This window comes from Crinia signifera, chromosome 11 (assembly GCF_055691185.1).
Source record: "Crinia signifera chromosome 11, ASM5569118v1, whole genome shotgun sequence".
Lineage (NCBI taxonomy): Eukaryota > Metazoa > Chordata > Amphibia > Anura > Myobatrachidae > Crinia > Crinia signifera.
Window position 1 is genome coordinate 111,976,544 of NC_139227.1, and position 25,048 is coordinate 112,001,591.

Consider the following 25,048-nt stretch of genomic DNA (forward strand, 5'->3'; position numbering starts at 1 on the left):
ACAAAGGTTAGATGCAACCTTGCTGCGCAGGGTCACCTCTCTAGGGATGGCTAGGGCTTTTGCTTTTGCTTGTAGCAACATCTCTCGGTTGTAGCCTCGATTTTCAAATTTTTTCACCATTTCATTCATTTGCTCTTCCGCTACTGATGGTGCACTGCATATTCTCCTTACACGTAGCATCTGGGAGAACGGCAGGCCACGCTTGGCAGCTGGAGGGTGGTAACTTGTGGCTTCCAGAAGGGTGTTTCTGTCTGTGGTTTTCTGGAATACAGATGTTGACAGGTTGCCGCTGTCAATGGTAATTTGGACATCCAGGTAGCTTATAGTAGATGCGCTGTGGGATGAGGTAAATTTTATGTTCGGGTCTGCTGTGTTAGCATATAACAGCACCTCTTCCAATAATGACTCGGAGCCAGTCCAAACAAGCAAAATATCGTCAATATAACGAATGTAAAGGGCAGTGTGAGCCACTGCTGCTGGATGGGATAGGATAAGTTTTTTCTCCATGGCGAACATGTATGCGTTGGCATACGTCGGGGCTACACAAGAACCCATTGCACAGCCCCGACGCTGCAGGTAATGGGCACCATCGAAATAGAAATAATTTCTGGTGAGCGTGAGCTCTAACAGGTGCATATAGAAATTCACCTCGGGACCAACGAATGCTGTATTGTTGCTGATCAACTCCTTAGTAGCCTCGAGACCCTCACGATGGGGGATGTTCGTATATAGGCTGACCACGTCTATAGTACACAGGATCGTGGCTTCTGGAAGGTTGGTCAATTGGTTCAGTCTTATAATCAGGTCCGTGGTGTCTTTCAAAAAGGTGCTTTGTGCTTGCACTACTGGCTGCAGATAGGCATCAAGGTATTGCGATATACCATAATACAGTGATCCCCTCGCCGATATGATGGGGCGTCCCGGCGGCAGTTGTGGATCTTTATGGATCTTTGGAAGCGTGTACAGCAGAGGTATCAGAGGGTGATGTGTGGTAAGCGCCTCCACACATTTCTTGGATATGATTTTATCCTCCATTGCTGATTTAAGGAGGCTGTCAATTTCCAATTTGAATTTTGGAGTAGGGTCCATGGACAGACGTTCATACACTTCATGATTGGACAGTTGAAGATAGATGTCCTTTTTGTAGAAATCGATGTCGAGGATTACCACGGCACCCCCCTTATCTGCCGTTCTTATAACTATGTCATCATAGTTTTGTAGCTGCTTGAGTGCTGCACTTTGTCGTTTGGATAAGTTGTTGCGTATATGTTCTGTATTGCGCTGTGAAGAAATGCCCACTTGGTCCAGCCTGCGTGACAGATATTTGATGCTTGCATTGCTTGAATTAGGGTCAAACTTAGATGTTGCTTTGACAGGTAACATTTCAGGCTGTTCTTGTGCCTTACTCGTACCAAAGTATTCTTTAAGACGTAAGGAACGGGCAAATTTGTAGTGTTCCACTTTTCCTGTGAAGGCATCAAAGTAGGTGGTCGGGACGAAGGATAATCCCAGATTTAGAACCGATAGTTCATCTGGGGATAAAGGTCTTTTAGAAAGGTTGAATGTTACTTGTTCCCTTTCCTCCCGCGCCTTCTTTCGTTGCCACTGATGCCCTCGCCGGGTGCGATGCCCAGGGCGCCTAATTGTGCCCTGGTATGAACCCCTAAAGGGGGCCTCTGGGATTGAGATGAAGAATGTGCACCTTGCTCCATATCGCTTGCTGAGGAATTGCCTGTGCTGGATCCATCTCGATATGCCCGATCTCTGCCTCTTGCTTGGAATCTTCTCCGGCCACGCATGTTTTGCGTACGACCTGTGGGGTTGTTAGCCCATTCATACACTCGATTTTCTGCGTAATCACGATTAACTGTAACGACCTTGTCGCGCTTGAACTGTATTAGTTCCCTTCTGTATTTTTCCACTTGCGTCGACAGTTTGCTGAGCCAATCTTCCGATTTGTCTGCTGCAATGGTCGGCATGTGTGTAGCCTGGAATGCTGTGATCTTTTCTTTAGCTAGTTCCATTTCTCTAGTGGCCTCTTGTATGACCAATAGCATTAGGTCAAACGACGCTTTGTTTAGGATGCCTGCCCATTTATGACAAAACTCCACATTATGCCGGCCTATTGTGGGGGCATTTTTAATGCGAAAGCCACGCGGGATTTTTTTATTATATATAGAATATGCAGTGCACCATCAGTAGCGGAAGAGCAAATGAATGAAATGGTGAAAAAATTTGAAAATCGAGGCTACAACCGAGAGATGTTGCTACAAGCAAAAGCAAAAGCCCTAGCCATCCCTAGAGAGGTGACCCTGCGCAGCAAGGTTGCATCTAACCTTTGTGAGAAATTACCATTCATCAATACATATACGACGGCTAGCTCTGTATTGGTGGAATCGGTGAAGCAGATATGGCCATTGGTTAGCCAAGATCCTGAACTACCAGCACTGAAAGGTGTATCGGTAATGCCATGCTACAAAAGAGGTACCAGCCTACGTGATAAGCTAGTGAAAGCTGATGTAACTGGCCTAGGCTCTGCAATCAAAACTACCCACTTCCTTTCACGGAAGCCTGGGAACTATCGTTGTACTGGCTGTGTTACCTGTGGCTACTTAGAACGGGGTGACTCGTTCACGCATCCTCACACTGGGCATCGTTATAAGATTAAGCACATCTTCACGTGCATGAGCCGTTACGTTGTGTACATTATTAGATGCCCATGCGGATTGGTTTATGTGGGCAAGACCAGCCGGACATTTAAAGAACGTATGGGCCTGCATCGCTCTTCAATTAAACAGGCACTAGAAGGGCAACCAGCCGAACAACCCGTGGCGCGGCACTTCAGGGACTGCTGCCACACGCTGCCCACTTTGAAGTATAAAATGATTGACCAGGTAGCTGCCAGCGTGCGTGGTGGCGATCGCGATAGGAAATTGCTTCAATTAGAGGCAAAATGGATTTTCAAATTGAATGTCATTGCGCCAGCTGGGCTCAATGAATACTCCTCTCTTAATTGTTTTCTTTAACTATATGTACTTTGCCTTTGTCCCTTCTCTATATTGCTACACGTTTTCTCTTTGAACTGCCTTTATATTAGTTGATCTAATTTCTTTAGATTACCTTAACCTAATATCCTCCTATTTTGTTTGCATGTATATTACGCTTCAGTATGTATACCCGCTTTTGTGCTGCGCATTCCCTACCTAACTTGCGTGGTGTCATGTCGCTAGCCTGGTCATGTCGACCATACATAGTTTTCATTTCCAGACTGCTCACGAACATGTTTTGGTGTTATTTACATTGTTTCACTTGTATCACTTGGTTACTGCAGGCTCCGGAGGGTTCCCATAGCAACGCGCCAAGCAGAGCAGCTGACTGTACAGAGGAGATTCCAATGACGTCAGTCTCAGGCGCCAGCACGGCTGTGAGCGTGGGAGCACCGGTTTCAGCACGGATGTCACTCCCTATAAGTAAGTGTCTATGTCTTTCATTCTGTGTCTTTGATAAAGGCATTTGGTTGCCGAAACGTTAGATCACTACACTGTGGTTGTGTCCTTTATTTATGTTTCAAATCCGTTCGAGTGCCGCCCCTTCTGTGTCCCTTGACACTCATCCATATATATATATATATATATATATATATATATATATATATATATATATATATATATATATATATATATATATATATATATATATATATATATATATATATATATATATATATATAAACAAGCAGTGAATCTGGCACTCAATGGCAGGATAAACTCCAATACGAGGTACAAACGCTGGGGTGCCTTCCTGGATTAATCCAAACGGATCAGCATGATACAGGAACAAAGATAAGGTGGCACTCGGCAGACTGCATTTAAAAACGTCCTTTAATCCGACATGTTTCGGGGTTACCCCCCGTCGTCAGGGACAAACAACTTGACAATTGCATAAAGCACAAAACACAGTATATATCCCCACAGCCAGGTACAAATCCCGCCCCCACCAATCAATCACTTACTAATTCTCTGCACCTGCCGGGCAGAGGTCCGTGCCGCACCATCAGCGTAGACAGGAAGGTCCCGCCGCTGCAGCCGTCCCTCCACGACCCTCCACGTCCCTCCACGCCCGACAGCCAAGCAGTTTAGTTCCTCCGCCGTGACGCCATCCTGGAGGCTCTACACGCCGGCTCAGGAGCTGGCGTGCGGCAAGATCGTAGTAATGCCTGACTTCCGCCAACTCCCGCCACTACGTGATGCCAACCAAGACCGGACGTCCGGTTTGGAACAAAGCCGCTCAGACGGCAAAGAATGAGTAACCTAGCAACCAATAAAAACATTCAGGAGGCATAGCAATCTGCTAATGAGTATATAAAACTACATACCAGGTGTGTGGAGCTGGAGCAGTAACCAGCTGCTGGAAGGCTGATATCTCTGGTTCTGGGAACAGTAGAGACAAGCAACTAGTGTCCATTAAAGGGGGAGAGTCCCAGCTTTTGGAATATACCCTCAGAAAAACTCTAAGCCAGACAGAACCTGAAATATCTGACTGGGAAGAGCAATTAATAGGCTTGGATGGGGACCACTGCTTTGAAGTCAGATATCTCCGGTTCCCAAGGGCCGAATTTTAAAATTATTGTACCCATGGAAAGAGGGGACCCTCAGCTTTTAGGCTAGGGCCCTTAGGCTCCTGGGGAGGTTCTGGGTACTCAGAAACCCCCCTGGGTGCGCTACTGACTTGGGTCAAACAGCCAACATGCTTAACCCTTTAAAAGGCAGCCTCAGCATGATGGAATATGTAGTTCAACAGTGAAGACTCAGTTTAAAAAGAATATATGGTACTTATGTAGTATCTGGGCTGCCGATTTTTTGATTGTATGCCTTAAGTTAAGGCATACAATCAGATGCGATGCGATATCGCATCGCATCGCATCGCATCCGATATCGGATGCGATGACCCGATTTTTCCATAGGAATCAATGTTAAAATGATTCCTATGGAAAAATGGGTCCTTTTCATACCCCTACTATCCAAGTGGGCATGGAGTTGGATATAAACCTGTGGCGAGCGTAGCGAGCCACCGAGCCCGAAGCGTGGCGAGCGAAGTGAGCCCCGCGAGGGGACGGTATTCGTCCCCTCGCGGGGCTCGCTTCGCTCGCCACGCTTCGGGCTCGGTGGCTCGCTACGCTCGCCACAGGTTTATATCCAACTCCATGCCCACTTGGATAGTAGGGGTATGAAAAGGACCCATTTTTCCCATTGAATTCCATGTTAAAATGGACTCAGTCCATTTTAACATTGATTCCTATGGAAAAATCGGGTCATCGCATCGCATCGCATCGCATCGAATCGCATGGTCGCATGCGATGCGATGCGATCTCCCGATCCGACCCGATTTAGAAATCGGCAGCCCAGATACTACATAAGTACCGAATATATATATATATATTTGGGTTAATTGTTTTTCCGAAAAGGATACCATTTCCAGATGTGACTCTGAAAAAAACATTCAATAAAAAGCACACTGGTTTTATAAAGATTTGTACTGTTTTGTATTTTGACAAACTATTGTTAGAATCTCCATTTGGTGGTTGAAAGCGCTCTCTATACCTCTATTCCTCCTATTTCTAAATACCGCCTCCCACTAACAGGGGGGGTCATAGAGTAGCGGCTTTTAATATTCTAAGGGCGCACGTGGGGTCACCCTTTTGATATATATATATATATATATCTGCAGAAAAATGTAGAAGGAAGCGCTTCTTAGTGTATTAAGGTTTTATTAAAAGGCAATCTGCCACTTTGTAAAAGATAAAAGAATTACAAATGCTCGTACCACACAATACATCAGTGTGGGCTTAAATACCACATGATATATAAAGAAATTTTCCAAACGACACAAGTCACCGTCATGAAGTGGAGCTTTGGAACTTCAGCTGGTCTCAAAACGCTGGATCTGTAGGGCCCTTAAAGAAGTCACATCGACGAAACGCGTTGGGGCACCTACCTCCTACTACCTCATAAGTTAAGGATTTTTATATCTTAACTTTTATATATATATATACCTTTTATATATTTAAACTTTTTATCTCCAGCTCCTCCAATTTTTTAGATACAATTGTCATTTTTTTATCTAATTCCCCTTATTATTGTACCCCCCTTTTTTCTATATATTACCCATAATATTGTCCTTTTATACAATTGATATGCTCATGTATGCATAATTGTCCTATTTTTCACTGTCCTATCCTTTTATTGTCATCCCAATAAATACTATATATATATATATATATATATATATATATATATATATATATATATATATATATATATATATATATATGGTACTCTTTACCTAGAACGGCGCCAGCGATTGAAATCGCGGTCGTCGTGGGTAAAAATCGCGGTAATCGCGGGCATCGCGGGTAAATCGGGATGGCCGCGATGCCCGCGATTTTCCCATAGGGAACAATGTTAAAAAGCCTGATTGACCGCGATTTTACACTTAAATGCCTCAATGGACCCGATTTGGGCATAGAAATCAATGTAAAATGGGCCACACAGCCCAAATAGGGCCAATTAACCGTTAAATGTCCCCCCCAATTTTTAACGCCACCCCACGATCCACGCCAACCCGAAGCGTGGCGAGCGCAGCGAGCCCGCGAGGGGCGGCGGTACGCGTCCTCCGACCTTTTCATGCCCTACTATCCACTAGGGCGTGGTGTGAGAATATAATAGTGTGGCGAGCGCAGCGAGCCACCGAGCCCGAAGCGTGGCGAGCCCCGCGAGGGGACGCGGATACCTTCACAGGTAGACGCGTCCCCTCGCGGGCTTCACAGGTGTCCGCGTCGCCACGGACACCTGTGAAGCCCGCGAGGGGACGCGCATAACTGTGAAGGTATCCGCGTCCGCTCGCCACGCTTCGGGCTCGGTGGCTCGCTGCGCTCGCCACACTATTATATTCTCACACCACGCCCTAGTGGATAGTAGGGCATGAAAAGGTCGGAGGACGCGTACCGCCACCCCTCGCGGGCTCGCTGCGCTCGCCACGCTTCGGGTTGGCGTGGATCGTGGGGTGGCGTTAAAAATTTGGGGGGACATTTAAGGGTTAATGGGCTCTGTGGCCCATTTAACATTGATTCCTATGGCCAAATCGGGTGGATTGAGGCATTTAACAGTAAAATCGGGTTCATCGCGCCTTTTAACATTGATTCCTATGGGAAATCGTGAGCATCGCGTCGCGGGCATCGCGGGTACATTTATGGCCGGCCGCGACGCGACCGACACGATTTTCATGTTTAACATTGGTTTCAATGGGAAATCGCGGGCATCGCGTCGGTCGCGTCGCGGCCATACATAAATGTACCCGCGATCACCACGACGGGCGCCGTTCTAGGTAAAGAGTACTATATATATATATATATATATATATATATATATATATATATATATATTTCTTACATCTTTTAAATTCACAATAATTGGTCACCATATCTTTTTACATCTCTTTCCATACATATATATATATATATATATATATATATATATATATATATATATATATATATATATATATATATATATATATATATATATATATATATATATATATATATATATATATATATATATATATATACACACACATATATATACACATATACATATATACACACACACACACACACACACATATATATATATATATATATATTTTTTTTTTTTTTTTTTTGTTTTTTGTTTTGTTTTTTGTTTTAAGTAAACACAGTATAAATCAGGCATGTCCAACGTTGGCCCTCCAGATGTTGTGAAACTACACATCCAAGCATGCTTTGCCACAGTTTTGCTATTAGAGAATGCTAAAACTATTGCAAAGCATGCTGGGATGTGTAGTTTCACAACATCTGGAGGGCCAACGTTGGACATGCCTGGTATAAATAATACACAGTTGTCATTTTTGTTTCTATTCATTCCGGCATCACAGTAAAACTACTGGATGAATTTGTATGAATTTTTTACTATTAGATAGCTCAGTAACCAGAAAGAGACTTTCTATATATTATCTCGATGTGATCAGGGAAATGACCAATTAAAAAAAAGGAAAAATATCAGACACAGACTCAACTCCAAAATTATTATATGTACTGTATATAAATATACATTTTTGGGGAGAAATATGTTTTTTTAGGGACTGTTTATAAACTATGGAGTGTAATTGTAATATTTTTTTCCAGAAGACATCCACGCGAGTGAAGCCACAGCAAACACTAGTATACGGTATAGGTTTATTACAGCAAAATAAAACATTTTTCCAATGATGCTATTAATATCACAAATGGAAATTAAAAATAGGTAAAAATGAGTGTTTACAAATAAAGGCAAATACTGAATCCCGATAAGGCAGTTGGTGGCGTTACAGTCTATAAAACAGAGCCCACGGCATCTGCGTACTCAGCAATCTTCCCATACTTGGATTTGCACTTTTTACCCCTATTTGTAATGCTCAATAAGAGGGGAAAAAAGTATTATAGAAGAGCATTGTTATAAAGCGATTACAGACGTTTAAATCCGAAGTCACTGATTTAACCCATACAGATTAAGTATTTCTTATTTGCATATCAGTTATCCAAATTATTCCAAAAACTATAGTTTCTGGATTTATTGTTAATTTTTTCCTAAAAGCACTAGTGGGACCATGATCTGTAATGGGCACTACTGGCGGAGATTTATTTACTTACAGATTCTTATATAGCGCAGCAGATTCTGTTGCGCTGTACAATTGGAAACCGTGATCAAACAAACTGAGTAGTAACAAACCGCCAGAGGTAGGAGGGCCCTGCTCGTAAGCTTTAAATCTATAGGACAGGGCTTGACAAATTTCTTTAAAATCTAGGAGCCAGGATGAAAATGTAGGAGCCAGATAAACTAATAATAGGGGCAGTTCGCGCCCCCCAAAAACGGCCATTACATATACCACAGGCCATTACACCAAACATCGTAATGCTCATTACATATAATACCACATGCCGTAATTACATATTATGCCACACCAGGTCTGCTTATACCTACATGCTCGTTGCTATGGGTTTCATGCTTGACACCAGGGGTTAACATTCTAATTTCCAATGGTGTTAAGATGCTCTGCCAGCGGTCAATATGCCTGTTGCTATGGGGTTACCATGGTCTGCCAAGGGTTAACCTGCTCATTGCCAATGGGGATAACATGCTGTGCCAGGGGTTAATATGCTTGTTGCTATGGGGTTACCATGGTCTACCAAGGGTTAACCTTCTCGTTGCCAATGGGGTTAACATGCTGTGCCAGGGGTTAATATGCTTGTTGCTATGGGGTTACCATGTACTGCCAGGGGTTAAATTGCTGCTTGTTGTCATAGTCTGACAGGAGCTGGGGGTTAGTGGCAGCAGCGGTGGCCAGTTACACCCGGAGCTGCTGCTGCTGCTGTGTCCAGGGGAGGCCGGGCTCTGACAGCGGGAGCTGGGTATATATGGTGCATATCCACCCCGAGGAGCCGGAGCTGGAGCTGCTTCTGTGTATGGGGGAGACCAGGCTCTGACAGCGGCAGCAGGGTATATATGGTGCATATCCACCCGGAGGAGGAGGAGCTGGAGCTGCTTCTGTGTACGGGGGAGACCAGGCTCTGACAGCGCCGGCAGCCGGGTACATGGGTGAAACAGCCGGAGCTGCTGCGGCTACAGTACCGCAATGCTGGCTCTAGCGGACATATAGCCGCGGCGGATCTGCTCTGCCATGCACCCGGCCATGACCAGATTCTGCTTCCTTCCCACAAAAATCTGGTCGCCAGGAAGCAGAATCTGGTCGCCGTGGCGACCTGGTGCCCAGGGTTTGTCGAGCCATACATGATATGCAATTGGCACTACTGGGTTCAGGATATATAATTGGCACTACTGGGGACATAATATGGTAACTGGCACTATTGGGGACATAATATGGTAACTGGCACTAAATATGCACAAGAAAATGATTGCTTAGCATTCCAAATCAGTTTTGTGTTTTGAAACCATGGCCCTTATTCTGTTTCACTCGCAAAGGCAAATTCCTTCTCAAATGGACAAAACTATGTGCACTGCAGGTGGGGCAGATGTAACTTGTGCAGAGAGAATTAGATTTGGGTGGGGTTTTACTTTAAAGTGAGATCTATATTGCAGTGTAAAAATAAAGCAGTCAGTATTTTCCCTGCACAGAAACATAATAACCACGGCCGGCCTTAGGCATAGGCAAACTAGGCAATTGCCTAGGGCATTTGGAATGCCTAGGGGCATCAGCAGCTTCTGCTGATTAAAATGATATGCAGCATGCCTATATTCTGTGTGTGAGTGAGGCTGTATCTGCATATGAAATAGTGTATTCATGGAAATCACTGTAACATAGCATTCCGAACGCAGGTACAGCCACAGTCGCACACAGAATATAGGCATGCTGCATATCATTTTAATCATCGGAAGCTCCTTGTGTGTGCTGGTCATAACAATGCAAATAAGAGGAATTTTCAGCAAAAAAGGCACCCAACGTTAGCAGAACTGGCCAGGAGCTGCATGGCCTATTGAGGCAAGATGTATGAGGAAACATCTGTATCCAAGCAGAGGCAGAGGTCACAGTGTTAGCGGCTGTGCGAGTGCTGTCTGTGGGTGGGTTGGTTGTGCAATAGTGTTTGGCATATGTGTAAGGGGCATTATGTGTGTCATGTATAAATGTATTAATAATGTGCAACATATGTGTAACAGGCATTATGTGTGTCATGTGTATAAGGGCATTAATAATGTGCAACATATGTGTAATGGGCATTATGTGTGTCATGTGTAGAAGGGCATTAATAATGTGCAGGGTATATATGGTGCATATCCACCCGGAGGAGCCGGAGCTGGAGCTGCTGCTGCTTCTGTGTACGGGGGAGACCAGGTTCTGACAGCGGCAGCAGGGTATATATGGTGCATATCCACCCGGAGGAGGAGGAGCTGGAGCTGCTGCTGCTTCTGTGTACGGGGGAGACCAGGCTCTGACAGCGGCAGCTGGGTATATATGGTGCATATCCACCCGGAGGAGCCGGAGCTGGAGCTGCTGTTGCTTCTGTGTACGGGGGTGACCAGGCTCTGACAGCGGCAGCAGGGTATATATGGTGCATATCCACCCGGAGGAGGAGGAGCTGGAGCTGCTGCTGCTTCTGTGTATGGGGGAGACCAGGCTCTGACAGCGGCAGCAAGGTATATATGGTGCATATCCACCCAGAGGAAGAGGAGCTGGAGCTGCTGCTGTTTCTGTGTATGGGGGAGACCAGGCTCTGACAGCGCCGGCAGCCGGGTACATGGGTGAACCAGCCGGAGCTGCTGCGGCTACAGTACCGCAATGCTGGCTCTAGCGGACATATAGCCGCGGCGGATCTGCTCTGCCATGCACCCGGCCATGACCAGATTCTGCTTCCTCCCCACAAAAATCTGGTCGCCAGGAAGCAGAATCTGGTCGCCATGGCGACCTGGCGCCCAGGGTTTGTCGAGCCCTGCTATAGGACATGATATGCAATTGGCACTACTGGGTTCAGGATATATAATTGGCACTACTGGGGACATAATATGGTAACTGGCACTATTGGGGACATAATATGGTAACTGGCACTATTGGGGACATAATATGGTAACTGGCACTAAATATGCACAAGAAAATGATTGCTTAGCATTCCAAATCAGTTTTGTGTTTTGAAACCATGGCCCTTATTCTGGTTCACTCGCAATGGCAAATTTCTTCTCAAATGGACAAAACTATGTGCACTGCAGGTGGGGCAGATGTAACTTGTGCAGAGAGAATTAAATTTGGGTGGGGTTTTACTTCAAAGTGAGATCTATATTGCAGTGTAAAAATAAAGCAGTCAGTATTTTCCCTACACAGAAACATAATAACCACGGCCGGCCTTAGGCATAGGCAAACTAGACAATTGCCTAAGGCATTTGGAATGCCTAGGGGCATCAGCAGCTTCTGCTGATTAAAATGATATGCAGCATGCCTATATTCTGTGTGTGAGTGAGGCTGTATCTGCATATGAAATAGTGTATTCATGGAAATCACTGTAACATAGCATTCCGTATACAGGTACAGCCACAGTCGCACACAGAATATAGGCATGCCGCATATCATTTTAATCATTGGAAGCTCCTTGTGTGTCCTGGTCACAACAATGCAAATAAGACAAATTTTCAGCAAAAAAGGCACCCAACGTTAGCAGAACTGGCCAGGAGCTGCATGGCCTATTGAGGCAAGATGTATGAGGAAACATCTGTATCCAAGCAGAGGCAGAAGTCACAGTGTTAGCGGCTGTGCAAGTGCTGTCTGCGGGTGGGTTGGTTGTGCAATAGTGTTCGGCATATGTGTAAGGGGCATTATGTGTGTCATGTATAAATGCATTAATAATGTGCAACATATGTGTAACAGGCATTATGTGTGTCGTGTGTATAAGGGCATTAATAATGTGCAACATGTGTGTAAGGGGCATTATGTGTGCCATTATGTGTATGAAGGGCATTAATAAAGGTTGGCATAATGTGTAAGGGGCATTATGGTTATAAGGACATTAATAATGTGTGTCATGTGTAAGGGGCATTACTGTGTGGTATCAGGGGTGCCGAGAGAAAGGGGTAGGGGGTACAAATTACCCAGGCCAAAGTATGATGGAAGGGCCCAGTGGGGGCCCCGGGCCCCCTCCCCTTAAGTGACAGCAGCAGCTGCAGCGCTTCTCCTCTGCCCAGCACACACTGCTTTTTGCTGGGTTGCAGTGTGGCCATGGAGGTGCTTAAAATACAATATTTTATTAGGATTTTTTCTAAGGGTATAATGTGAATAATGTGAGGAGTAATATACATAAGGTAAAGTGGTACTACTGTGTGATGTAACGTGAATAAGGGACATCATTGCATGATATTATGTGAAAAAAGTTGCACTACTGTGTGGCATAATTTGAATTGGGGGTACTATTGTGTGGCCATGCCCTTCCCAGCAAGAAAACACCCATTTGGGCTGCGCACCGAATGTGTGCACTGTTTCTATTTAAAATATTGCAGGTAGGAGCACCAAAATGATGACTGCTATGATGAGGGTTGATGGTGCTGGGAAAGGGGAGCAGGGTCAGAGGCGGAACTAGTGGCGGTGCTAGGGGGCACCAGCCAAAATCTTGCCTAGGGTGTCATTTAGACTAGGGTCGGCTCTGATAATAACTCGCCCAAATCTAAATCGCTCTGCAGTGAACATGGTTTTGCACATTTGAGAAGGAAGTTGTCTTTGCAAGTGAACCAGAATAAGGGCCCTTGTTTCATGCACAAATAAAATATATTTGTGAGTCCTCAAGATACCTCATTAAAATACAAAAATACTCGGGTCCCGAGCATTTTCAATAAGAGATACTCAACCTGTATTTGCACCAGAAATCATGTTCTAACACAAATTACCATCGTCAATGTCACAAAATTACACTGCAGTCAAGAAATACAGCCGTCTATCAATATGGAGCCTGCGTCACATGGTCTAATGGTTAATTTTCAACAAGCACCTATTCTGGGACAGATGGTAAAACATTGGCCAGCTCCTTTATTATTTTACAACCCCTATAAGATGCGGCTGCCCGTATGCCGGGCAGGGAAGTGCAGGTCCAGGAATCCAGAGATCAGAAGTGTAAGATTACCCAAAAGACACACAGGACGGGACGTACAGAGAATAAGCGAATGTCTACAACCAGTGCACAGTAATGTATAAAGTATCCCAATACATACTGTACACAGGAATACATGGGGTTACGCAAGGACGCAAATTCCACTAGGGGAGGAAGCATTAACTCCAGAGCAAGCTATATTTTTTACGACTGTGATAATTATGTATGTATTGTGGGATGTAAGCACACAGTATAAAGAGGGCTCGCACAAAAAGCTTCAAAGGAAAGAGATAAATGTGTAAGTCAGTAACCAGCATATACAATAGCCGCATCTGCAGCAGTGCAATAATAATGGTGATTGCTATAAAAGAGTATTCCAAATGAATGCACTGTGGTTCTTCCAACTGACTCCTATAGGAACAGCATTCCCTGGATCTCAGGACGACAGAGGGGGGGGATTTTTAAGCAACGTATATTCCATATCAGGATAACTTCCACAAATCACAATATTGTTTTTAACACGCCCTATGAAAGGCTACATTCTGGATATGCTGTGCGGGGAGTATCCCATCACATGCCTCTTTACACAGTGGCCTTTTGATGATGTATTTCTTGTGACGCTACATTCGGATGACCCTCATTCCCCTTTCCGCATAGCAGGCCTGGCAAAGCAGATCCTTAAAAGGGAAAATATCAATTTAAAAAAGACAAAAAAAAGGTTTAAATGACAAACACGCGACTTTCGTTGTACGTTCAAACGGACGTAGCGGAAAATAACGGGTAGATCTGCTTTAACCCTTTAAGTGCCAACATTGCTGTGAGATCCTCAAATTAAAATGCCGGCGTCACTCACAGCGATTTTTCTTTCAGTAGAAATACAAATACATACATACATACATACATGTCAATTCATTGAAGTTTACCTAAATATTGCACCCAAAAAAGAGCAGTTGCTGTGAGTGACGCCGCTGTTTTTAGCGGATATTTTGAGGATCTCTCACAGCACTCAGAGGACTAATAAACCTGATATCACCTCTGCCGAGCAAAATTTAAATTGTAGGAACATGGGACCACACACAGGTAGTGTTCATTCTAGCACCCGCCATCTTTGAAAACCCATGCAGTTCCTGTTCCCTGCCTGGGGTGTCGCTGTCTGCTGTGGTGTTTCTAGCACAGGTCTGGTTTGCATATCAGTGCTGATATACAGACCACACTGTGCTAGAAGCATTACAGCAGACAGCGGCACCCCAGGCAGGGAAGAGGAACTGCATAGGTTTTTAAAGATAGCGGGTGCTAGACTGAACGCTACACAGGTATCTTAAAATACACCCCAAAAAAAGTACGGGGTAACAGTTTTGTCTGCATATCCTGGTATTTGTCTACATAACTTCAGCCACCATGACAAAATCCAGGGTATTATCCTAGAAGTTAAATATGTATAGAGGAGGCAGAACTTATAATCGGCCTGACAAAGGCACCGGGGGGGGGGTGACACTTAAATGCTGGTACTTTATCCCAAGTTTATATAAACGCAAAAGGATGACACCCTCAATAACATTTCCAACGACTGCCCCAACAGCAGATAATACAACATACTGGGGCAGAAGAGAGATAAAGTATCAGCTCCTCTCATTTAAGCTTGGTACAGAAATGTCACTCCCCATTTTATTATTTTCATGGCACGAAGTACAAAACTCTAATCTGGTCTTCTGCTAAAGTCGGATATTATACAGAGGACATAGACCTCTATGCTGCGATGTTTGGGTCTACACAGCATTTACATGATGTAGTATTAAAGTGGTTATCTCTGAGAAATAAAACAGAGTGATCAGACACCGGAGGCAGCCAAGAACGGCATTTCAAAGCTGACCTGACACTAATATGTGGACTTTTCAGCATCTAGAAAGTGGCAGGATTAAGAAGTTCAGAGTGATGCTTATTTGCGTAGACTGCACAAGAAGTTATAGATGGGTAGTGTTCCCGCTAGGCTGTTTTAGCGGGGCGCTGCGCCCTGCCCGATTTTTAAAGGGCAAAATGCGCCCTGCCCGTCTCGCAGCGCCCCGCTAAAACAGCCTCACGGGGAAGCCCAGCGTCGCCGTTGACGGCGATGCCTGGCGCTTCCCCGGCAGCACAGTGTATTCGGAGGGGCCGGGCCCGCCCCCTTTGATGACTGTGGCGGCCAGGCCCGCCCCCTTTGATGACAATGGCGGCCCAAGCACGCCTCTTTCATTATGGCGGAGGCCCGGGCACGCCCCCAGCTGTGACGTCGGTGTGAACACTAGATGGGTAGAGAATAGTCAGGTGTATTATTAACCAATCATACAAAAACAGGCAATATTGGTCATCATTTTCACAGGTAGGTTGAAACACAGTCATTAACTGAAACATAAAACAGCTGTGTAAGAGGCTTAACACTGGGTGAGGAACAGACAAAGGACCTTATTCTGGGTCACTCGCAAAGGCAAATTTCTTCTCAAATGGACAAAACCATGTGCACTGCAGGTGGGGCAGATGTAACTTGTGCAGAGAAGTAGATTTGGGTGGGGTTTTACTTCAAAGTGAGATCTATATTGCAGTGTAAAAAAATAAAAAGCAGTCAGTATTTTCCCTGCACAGCAACAAAATTACCCACCCTAATCTAGTTCTCTCTGCACATGTTACATCTGCCCCACCTGCAGTGCACATGGTTTTGTCCATCTAAGAAGGAAATTGCCAGAAGGAGTGAACCAGAATAAGGCCCATAATCTGGCCCTGACAGGAAGCATAATGGCCACAGCTTATGACAATAAAATATAAGGGCCATTCTTGACCTTTGTGAACAGGTTTCAGTCCAGTGTAGAATAGACTAGAACTAGGGCAATGGGCCAAATGTATTAAGCCTTAACAAGAGATAAAGTGGAGAGTGGTAAAGAGGGATAAAGTACCAGCCAATCAGCTCCGGTCATATCTTTAGCACAGCCTGTAACATGGCAGTTATCATTACATTATATTTATATGGCACCACAAGTGGTACACAGCACCGTACATATAGCACATATTAGAGCAATACAGGGTACGCCGCACTAAACATAACAGGAACTGAAGACCAAATAACAGCACCGTACATATAGCACATATTGGAGCAATACAGGTACACCGGTACTAAACATAACAGTAACTGAAGACCAAATTAACAGCACCGTACATATAGCACATATTGGAGCAATACAGGTACACCGGTACTAAACATAACAGTAACTGAAGACCAAATAACAGCACCGTACATATAGCACATATTAGAGCAATACAGGGTACACCGGTACTAAACATAACAGGAACTGAAGACCAAATAACAGCACCGTACATATAGCACATATTAGAGCAATACAGGGTACACCGTACTAAACATAACAGGAACTGAAGACCAAATAACAGCACCGTACATATAGCACATATAAGAGCAATACAGGGTAATACAGGGTACACCGGTACTAAACATAACAGTAACTGAAGACCAAATAACAGCACCGTACATATAGCACATATTAGAGCAATACAGGTACACCGGTACTAAACATAACAGTAACTGAAGACCAAATAACAGCACCGTACATATAGCACATATTAGAGCAATAGAGGTACACCGGTACTAAACATAACAGGAACTGAAGACCAAATAACAGCACCGTACATATAGCACATATTAGAGCAATACAGGGTACACCGTACTAAACATAACAGGAACTGAAGACCAAATAACAGCACCGTACATATAGCACATATTAGAGCAATACAGGTACACCGCACTAAACATAACAGGAACTGAAGACCAAATAACAACACAGGCAACACTTAGCAGCACAATTCTTAGTACACAACGACGGCGGCTCCTACCCGATTGTAGGAGGGGGGCTGCTGCTGGCCACAATGTCATCCCTGCACACAGTCCCCGCTCTTGCCCCAGCACCTGTGCAAAGCAGATGACAGGCACATACGCAGTATCAGCCCCGGTCCTGCGCATGCCCCAGGTTCTATGGGCTGCTTCGGGTGCAGCCCATAGAAATTAAAGAGGCAGGACAGAGGGAGGGAACATCCCCCCCCCCATGGGACTGCCTTCCAATAGAAAGTCACGGTCAGTCACAGTGACACCAGTGCAGTCCCACGGACTCCATCTGGCTTCATTAACACTGAGCACCGAGACAGATTTTTCTGGGTGTTTTTTATTACTGTAAATAAGAACAAAAAATAAGTGCAGCCAACAAAGAGCACCACAATACAACTTAGAGGTATGTAGCGAGGGAGAAGTCAGCAAACTACTATGTGCTCTCAGTCATAGGCAGGAGATGAGCATTTACCAGCAGGAGAATATGTGGGAAAAGATGGCCGCTGAGTAGCAGAAAGTGCATTGTGAGGACAAGAGGGGTACAACAACAAGAGGGAAGAGGGCCCTGCTCTGAGGAACTTACAATATACTGGGAAGGGGAGCGGATTGGCTGGTCCTCTATCACTCTCCGAGAGTGGGATAGTACAAGTTACTCAAATAAAATAAAACAATGTAGATCTATATACACATATTGGGCAGTACGGACGGTGTAATGGTTAGCATTACTGCCTCACAGCGCTGAGGTCATGGGTTCGATATACCCACCATGGCCTTAAGTGTGCGGAGTTTGTATATTCTCCCCGTGCTTACGTGGATTTCCTCCGGGTACTCCAGTTTCCTCCCACAATCCAAAAATATACTGGTAGGCTAATTGGCTTCCAACAAAATTAACCCTTAAATGTCTGTGTGTGTCTATACATGTGGTAGGGAATATAGATTGTAAGCTCCACTGGGGCAGGGACTGATGTGAATGTTCAACTATTCTCTGTAAAGCGCTGCGGAATATGTGTGCGCTATATAAATAACTGTTAATAAATAATACTGGGCTACACAGGGGTAAGAACAGGAAACACTGGGAGTTTACAGTACTGTATATTCTTTTATTCTTGCCTATTGGCAGTTTCAGACTTGAAGCAGCCAATTACAGAAAGACATATTTTTCCGGACATTTTCCAAAAAATAACCATTTGGTTACCACATTATGCGTAAGCTGTTTATGCCTTGTTTAAGCCTCTCATTACCAGACAGCAGTGAAACGTGACGTGTTCCTGTATAAATACATTGCAAGGGTTCTTAAAACTTTATCTGGTTTCCAAATGGTTTGTTTTCTAGACAAAGACCCATCCAACGCACTTTTTCTTCTAATCCAACTTTTTCATTTTTGTCCAAAACTATCTGACAACATTTACTTTGCTACAGATGTAAAAACATAAAGGCTCATATTTAAAGGGCCCCATTTTAACCCATCTGCTAATATCCCCCTGAATTGTTATTTTACATAACGCAACACCTGCTCGGAACCTTTCTGTGAGAAGAGCTATGCTAATTTACAACTACGAATTCGGTTTCTTTCTGCACAATTACGTTCTTATGCCGTCCTATAAAAGGTAAACAAAAGGCAAGGAAATAGCGGTCTGAACACTCAGACACTTCAAAGCTATTCAAAAACACAGGAAAGCAAAATTAAAAGTTAAAAACAGATGTTAGAGAGAGTAGTAAAAACAAAATCTAACCAACTATTGCAACACAAACAGCGGTAACAGTGGATATACAAAAAAAAAAAACACTGATAAGGCTGTGTGTAAACACAATATTATAAAAACAAAAAGTACAGTTGGGCCTTAAGTTAAAACTCATGGTTTGCTGGTTAGTAGAGGAGTTAACTTATGCATAGATTTCCCTTAAAAAAAATATATATATATATATATATATATATATATATATATATATATATTTTGATAGATTTAAGACATATACTCTATATTAAATATTGCCTTATTGTTAGTTGGATGCGTAAAATCGGAAACAGTTACGTATTCGTATACAAACACATTTTTCAGATATTAATAAGGATCAAGAGTCACTTCCACAAAAATTATTGATTGAGACAGACACCGGAGAATGTATTTTTATTTCGAATCAAATAGAATTATATACAGGTTGAGTATCCCTTATCCGAAATGCTCAGGACTGGATGCATTTTGGATAATGGATTATTCCGTATTCTGGAATATTTTTATATCTGAATGAGGTATCTTGAATATATGATGTATAAGCACATCAAACACATGAAATACACACAAATATATTTTATTTGTGCATGAAACAAGGTTTTAAAACATGACACAAAGTTTGTGTCCAATCTCAGGCACTGAATTTAAATGCCAAGCAATCATTTTCTTGTACATATTTAGTGCCAGTCACATATCATGTCCCCAGTAGTGCCAGTCACATATCATGTCCCCAGTAGTGCCAGTCACATATCATGTCCCCAGTAGTGCCAGTCACATATCATGTCCCCAGTAGTGCCAGTCACATATCATGTCCCCAGTAGTGCCAGTCACATATCATGTCCCCAGTAGTGCCAGTTACAGATGTACCCAGTAGGTTTTTAGCAAAAAAATAAAATAAAAAAATAAAGTACATTTTGGAGACTGGTTTTCGGAATAATTTAGAGAACGGTTATTTGTATAAGGGATACTCAACCTATATATCATTTTTAGTGTGGATTTTAAACCTGTTTCATGACGCATGTGCAGACAAATTGAAGCACATCTTTGCAAAATCCGATAAACATAGGTAAATAAAATTGTAACCTTAATTAGCACATAGAAGCAGACATTAATCATATATTACTGAACACACACAGCTCGAACACTTGTTGGTACATTATGTATATGATACGGTAACACATTTAGGCATTATAACTATGCATAGACTTTAGTAGCGAAGAGAAACCAATTTGAAATCTAGACTAGAGGTTTCCTATGCAGACCAGGTGTACTGCACACACACACAAAAAAAAAAAAAAAGTGGCATTTTTAAAACGCACTACCCAGCTCCTGGAACACTACAACGAAACGGTGAGAGATTTCGGGCACTACAATAACTGTGTGTTTAAGGTATGAGTTTTAATCAAAACATCATTATTTTCCAAGCTTTTGGAAAGTCCATGACCCAATTTATGCAGTAGCAGAATGTGCCACATCATATGTATAGGACTTTAACTATGAACTTGGGAAACACTAGCTGCAGATTTTTGGCAGGGATTTTGCCTTCCACACTGCAATTCACCCATCCAAGAAATGAACCAATATAATGCATCTGCAAAAGTAAACCAGCATTACACGAACCAAATCAGCCTAAAAAAAAACGCCTCGACACTCCACTAAAAGAGGGACGGTCTTCGGCGGTCGTAAAAATTGATGAGTTTTGTGTTTTTAAAACCAAGCCGATAATTAAACAACTTGTCGCCCAATCGAATAGCTCTGCAAACGACAGGAGACCATCCACCAAATCAGTTACCCCCGCAGCATCCAGACCTCATATTGCTAGACATTGACACTGACAATTGCATTTCACACCACCTCAAGCACCAATAAAAATCTGGAGATCAGAATATATATACTGGTCTCAAAAGAAAGCGATCATTTTTCATGCATAAGATAATAAAACACAATAAAAAAAAAACGAAAAAAAAAACTTTACATTGCTAAATACATCTCAATTACAGACGCATCTGGGCATGACGCGTATAATAACAGTGTACTGTATACAATCAAAATACAAAAACAATTCTACATCTTATAAAGCATACCACAAACATATACAACTACCTGCAACAGGGTGGCACGGATAGTTCTAGCTATAATTCCATATGGAACGCATCTACATGAGATGAGATGGTTTATGGAAGGGTCTACCCCAGGAATCTTTAAATCTCCCCACTGACAGAGTCAGGGAGTTTGCAAAGAGGCCCTGGAGAAAGTGTCCTAGCATCCTACTCAGTACCTATCATCAAAGTCCATGTTGAGCTGGTTCCTGAGTACTGATGTTCGCCCCTGTGGTAGGCATGAAATTTCCCTGCTGGCTGGTTCTCAGTGTCTCAACTCCTCTTCCTCTGGCTGACACACTCCCTGTCTCTCCCCCCCTCCCCTCTCCCTTATTCAGGGATTGATTGATTACAATCAGTGACCAAAGGCTGTGACTTGGACACACACTTGGCTCAGCCAAGTGAAATACTGAGACTGTGGATAGGCTTCAGAAAGCTAGACGGAGAGAAAGGGGGGGAGGAAGGGGGGCTTATATGAAAGACATTAATATTAGTTCACTGCACCAGGGATATGACAGGTTGAGGGATTATTAGGGGGCATGCTATAAAAAGGGGAGGGCATAAAACAAGGTAATTGCCCAAAGTAAATGAATTCTGACCTTAATGCAAATCATCCTTCTTATATTCTGCCTGCTATTTTTTGTATATTATTAGAATAACACAGAATATAGGGATGGGTGGGGAAAATATATATAATTATGCGGAGAGCAAAATTAATCTGGAAGATGGGAAATGATATATATATACACAGAGAGAGAGAGAGATTGTCTGGGGACAGAACAAAGATCATACAAAATAGGGAATATATTTGTGTAAGTAAAACAGGCAAATCCTGGGATTGTACAATGCGAACCGTAGATTCTAGGATTCCTCCAATATTTGGGAACTGAACTAAATGGTAGGAACAATAATGAGGGACCTCATCATCCTTAACTAGGGTTGGATGCACAGAGAGGGGCAGCGACCCCCAGAAGACAGAAGAGGTTAAAAATCATGCAAGGGGTTAAAAGATCAAAGCCTTGGCTCTGCCTGTAAACCTATCCCTGCTGTTTCCTTATAACACAGTGATTGCTACAGAGAATGATTAACCCTCCGCGTGCCCTGCTTCCCCATAATACACCCAGACGCCTTCCTCAAGGGAAACAAAAAGTTGCATATGATACATATAAGCTGCCTGCAGATTATTTGCTACTGTTATTTACTTGGTTTTTGGTGACCTGTTTTTGGTTGATTTTTTGCTCCTGTATGACCTAGAATCCTCCCCCAATGGCAGGCCTGGGAGGAATGGGGGCCCCTGGCTTACGCTATGCTGGTATATAGTGTATATATGTGCAGTGGCCATGTGTAGGAGGTGATGTGTGTGTGTGTAGTACATGGCTGCACAGTCTCTCCATCACAATAGACATCTCCCTGGGAATATGGTTATGTAGCATGGCTCCCCCCTCTCCTCTGCACAACGCTCTCTTGGCCTGATGTGACATTGCAGTAACCCCCAGACCTTCTTCTAAGCTGGAGAACAAGCTCATCCAGCCTGGGGATCCCTGTTTTCCACCTGGAAGGAGAGGGCTATGCAGGGAGAGGGGGAATGGGAGAGGAGGAAGGGAGGAGGGGAGCAGGGAAAGGGCAGATCATGTCGCTCTCCTGTTAATTAGCATTTCCTAAATAAACCCCAATAATAGGAGGTGGTGGTGTGATGTGATGATTGCAGTGTGCCCCCCTCCTGGGTGCAGCATGTGGGGGCAGGGCCCTGGCTGCCCCTCTGCTTGCAGTGACAGGGAACCTCTAACCCACAGGCTTTGTGCTCTGCTTCCATCTGATTTACATCCCTCCTAATCTAGGCTGCTGATTACCTCGCTCCCGGCTGCAGAGGTCCCCGGGCTGCCTTCAGTCCTGTGCTGGGAGCCGGTCCATGGAGGCTGGGGGCCGGGAGGTGCTGGCAGGAGGTGGAGGTCTGAGCAGACAGGGCGAAACCTTCGACCCTGAGGGTCCCCCGGCTGGTTCAGAGAGGGAATGAGAGACGGGGAGAGGAGAATGAGAGCAGCCTCGATCTGGGGAGAGAGAGCAGAGAGTGCAGTGAGAAGGGGCTGCCACTGGGGTCAGGGAGCAGGGAGAGGGGGCTGCCACTGGGGTCAGGGAGCAGGGAGAGGGGGCTGCCACTGGGGTCAGGGAGCAGAGAGAGGGGGCTGCCACTGGGGTCAGGGAGCAGAGAGAGGGGGCTGCCACTGGGGTCAGGGAGCAGAGAGAGGGGACTGCCACTGGGGTCAGGGAGCAGGGAGAGGGGGCTGCTGCCACTGGGGTCAGGGAGCAGGGAGAGGGGGCTGCCACCGGGGTCAGGGAGCAGGGAGAGGGGGCTGCCACTGGGGTCAGGGAGCAGGGAGAGGGGGCTGCCACCGGGGTCAGGGAGAGGGGGCTGCCACTGGGGTCAGGGAGCAGGGAGAGGGGGCTGCCACTGGGGTCAGGGAGCAGGGAGAGGGGGCTGCCACTGGGGTCAGGGAGCAGGGAGAGGGGGCTGCCACCGGGGTCAGGGAGAGGGGGCTGCCACTGGGGTCAGGGAGCAGGGAGAGGGGGCTGCCACTGGGGTCAGGGAGCAGGGAGAGGGGGCTGCCACTGGGGTCAGGGAGCAGAGAGAGGGGGCTGCCACTGGGGTCAGGGAGCAGAGAGAGGGGGCTGCCACTGGGGTCAGGGAGCAGGGAGAGGGGGCTGCTGCCACTGGGGTCAGGGAGCAGGGAGAGGGGGCTGCCACTGGGGTCAGGGAGCAGGGAGAGGGGGCTGCCACTGGGGTCAGGGAGCAGGGAGAGGGGGCTGCCACTGGGGTCAGGGAGCAGGGAGAGGGGGCTGCCACCGGGGTCAGGGAGAGGGGGCTGCCACTGGGGTCAGGGAGCAGGGAGAGGGGGCTGCCACTGGGGTCAGGGAGCAGGGAGAGGGGGCTGCCACTGGGGTCAGGGAGCAGGGATAGGGGGCTGCCACCGGGGTCAGGGAGAGGGGGCTGCCACTGGGGTCAGGGAGCAGGGAGAGGGGGCTGCCACCGGGGTCAGGGAGAGGGGGCTGCCGGGTCAGGGAGCAGGGAGAGGGGGCTGCCACTGGGGTCAGGGAGAGGGGGCTGCCACTGGGGTCAGGGAGTAGGGAGAGGGGGTTGCCACTGGGGTCAGGGAGCAGGGAGAGGGGGCTGCCACTGGGGTCAGGCGTCAGGGAGCATGGAGAGTGGGCTGCCACTGGGGTCAGGAAGCAGTGAGAAGGGGCTGCCACTGGGGTCAGGGAGCAGTGAGAAGGGGCTGCCACTGGGGTCAGGGAGCAGGGAAAGGGGGCTGCCACTGGGGTCAGGGAGCAGGGAGAGGGGGCTGCCACTGGCGTCAGGGAGCAGGAAGAGGGGGCTGCCACTGGGGTCAGGGAGCAGTGAGAAGGGGCTGCCACTGGGGTCAGGGAGAGGGGGCTGCCACTGGCGTCAGGGAGCAGGGAGAGGGGGCTGCCACTGGGGTCAGGGAGAGGGGGCTGCCACTGGGGTCAGGGAGAGGGGGGCTGCCACTGGGGTCAGGGAACAGGGAGAGGGGGCTGCCACTGAGGTCAGGGAGAGGGGGCTGCCACTGGGAGCAGGGAGAGGGGGCTGCCACTGGGGTCAGGGAGAGAGGGTTGCCACTGGGGGCAGGGAGAGGGGGCTGCCACTGGGAGCAGGGAGAGGGGGCTGCCACTGGGAGCAGGGAGA

The 25,048-nt window shown here is 45.7% G+C and overlaps 1 protein-coding gene across 4 annotated transcripts in view; it reads right to left on the minus strand.

Moving 5' to 3' along the window:
- The window catches only part of MPPED2 (metallophosphoesterase domain containing 2), a 152,211-nt gene extending 128,804 nt beyond the window's left edge, over positions 1-23,407 (minus strand). Inside the window, exon 1 of one of the 4 annotated variants that reach the window (XM_083164250.1) lies at positions 23,199-23,407. The gene's annotated coding sequence lies outside the window, so the exon portion shown is untranslated. Of the gene's footprint in view, positions 1-17,527; positions 17,665-21,352; positions 21,501-21,527; positions 21,718-23,198 lie in introns of those variants that run through there. The other 3 variants (XM_083164249.1, XM_083164252.1, XM_083164251.1) reach the window with 3 other exon arrangements.
- Between the last annotated feature and the right edge of the window lie 1,641 nt (positions 23,408-25,048).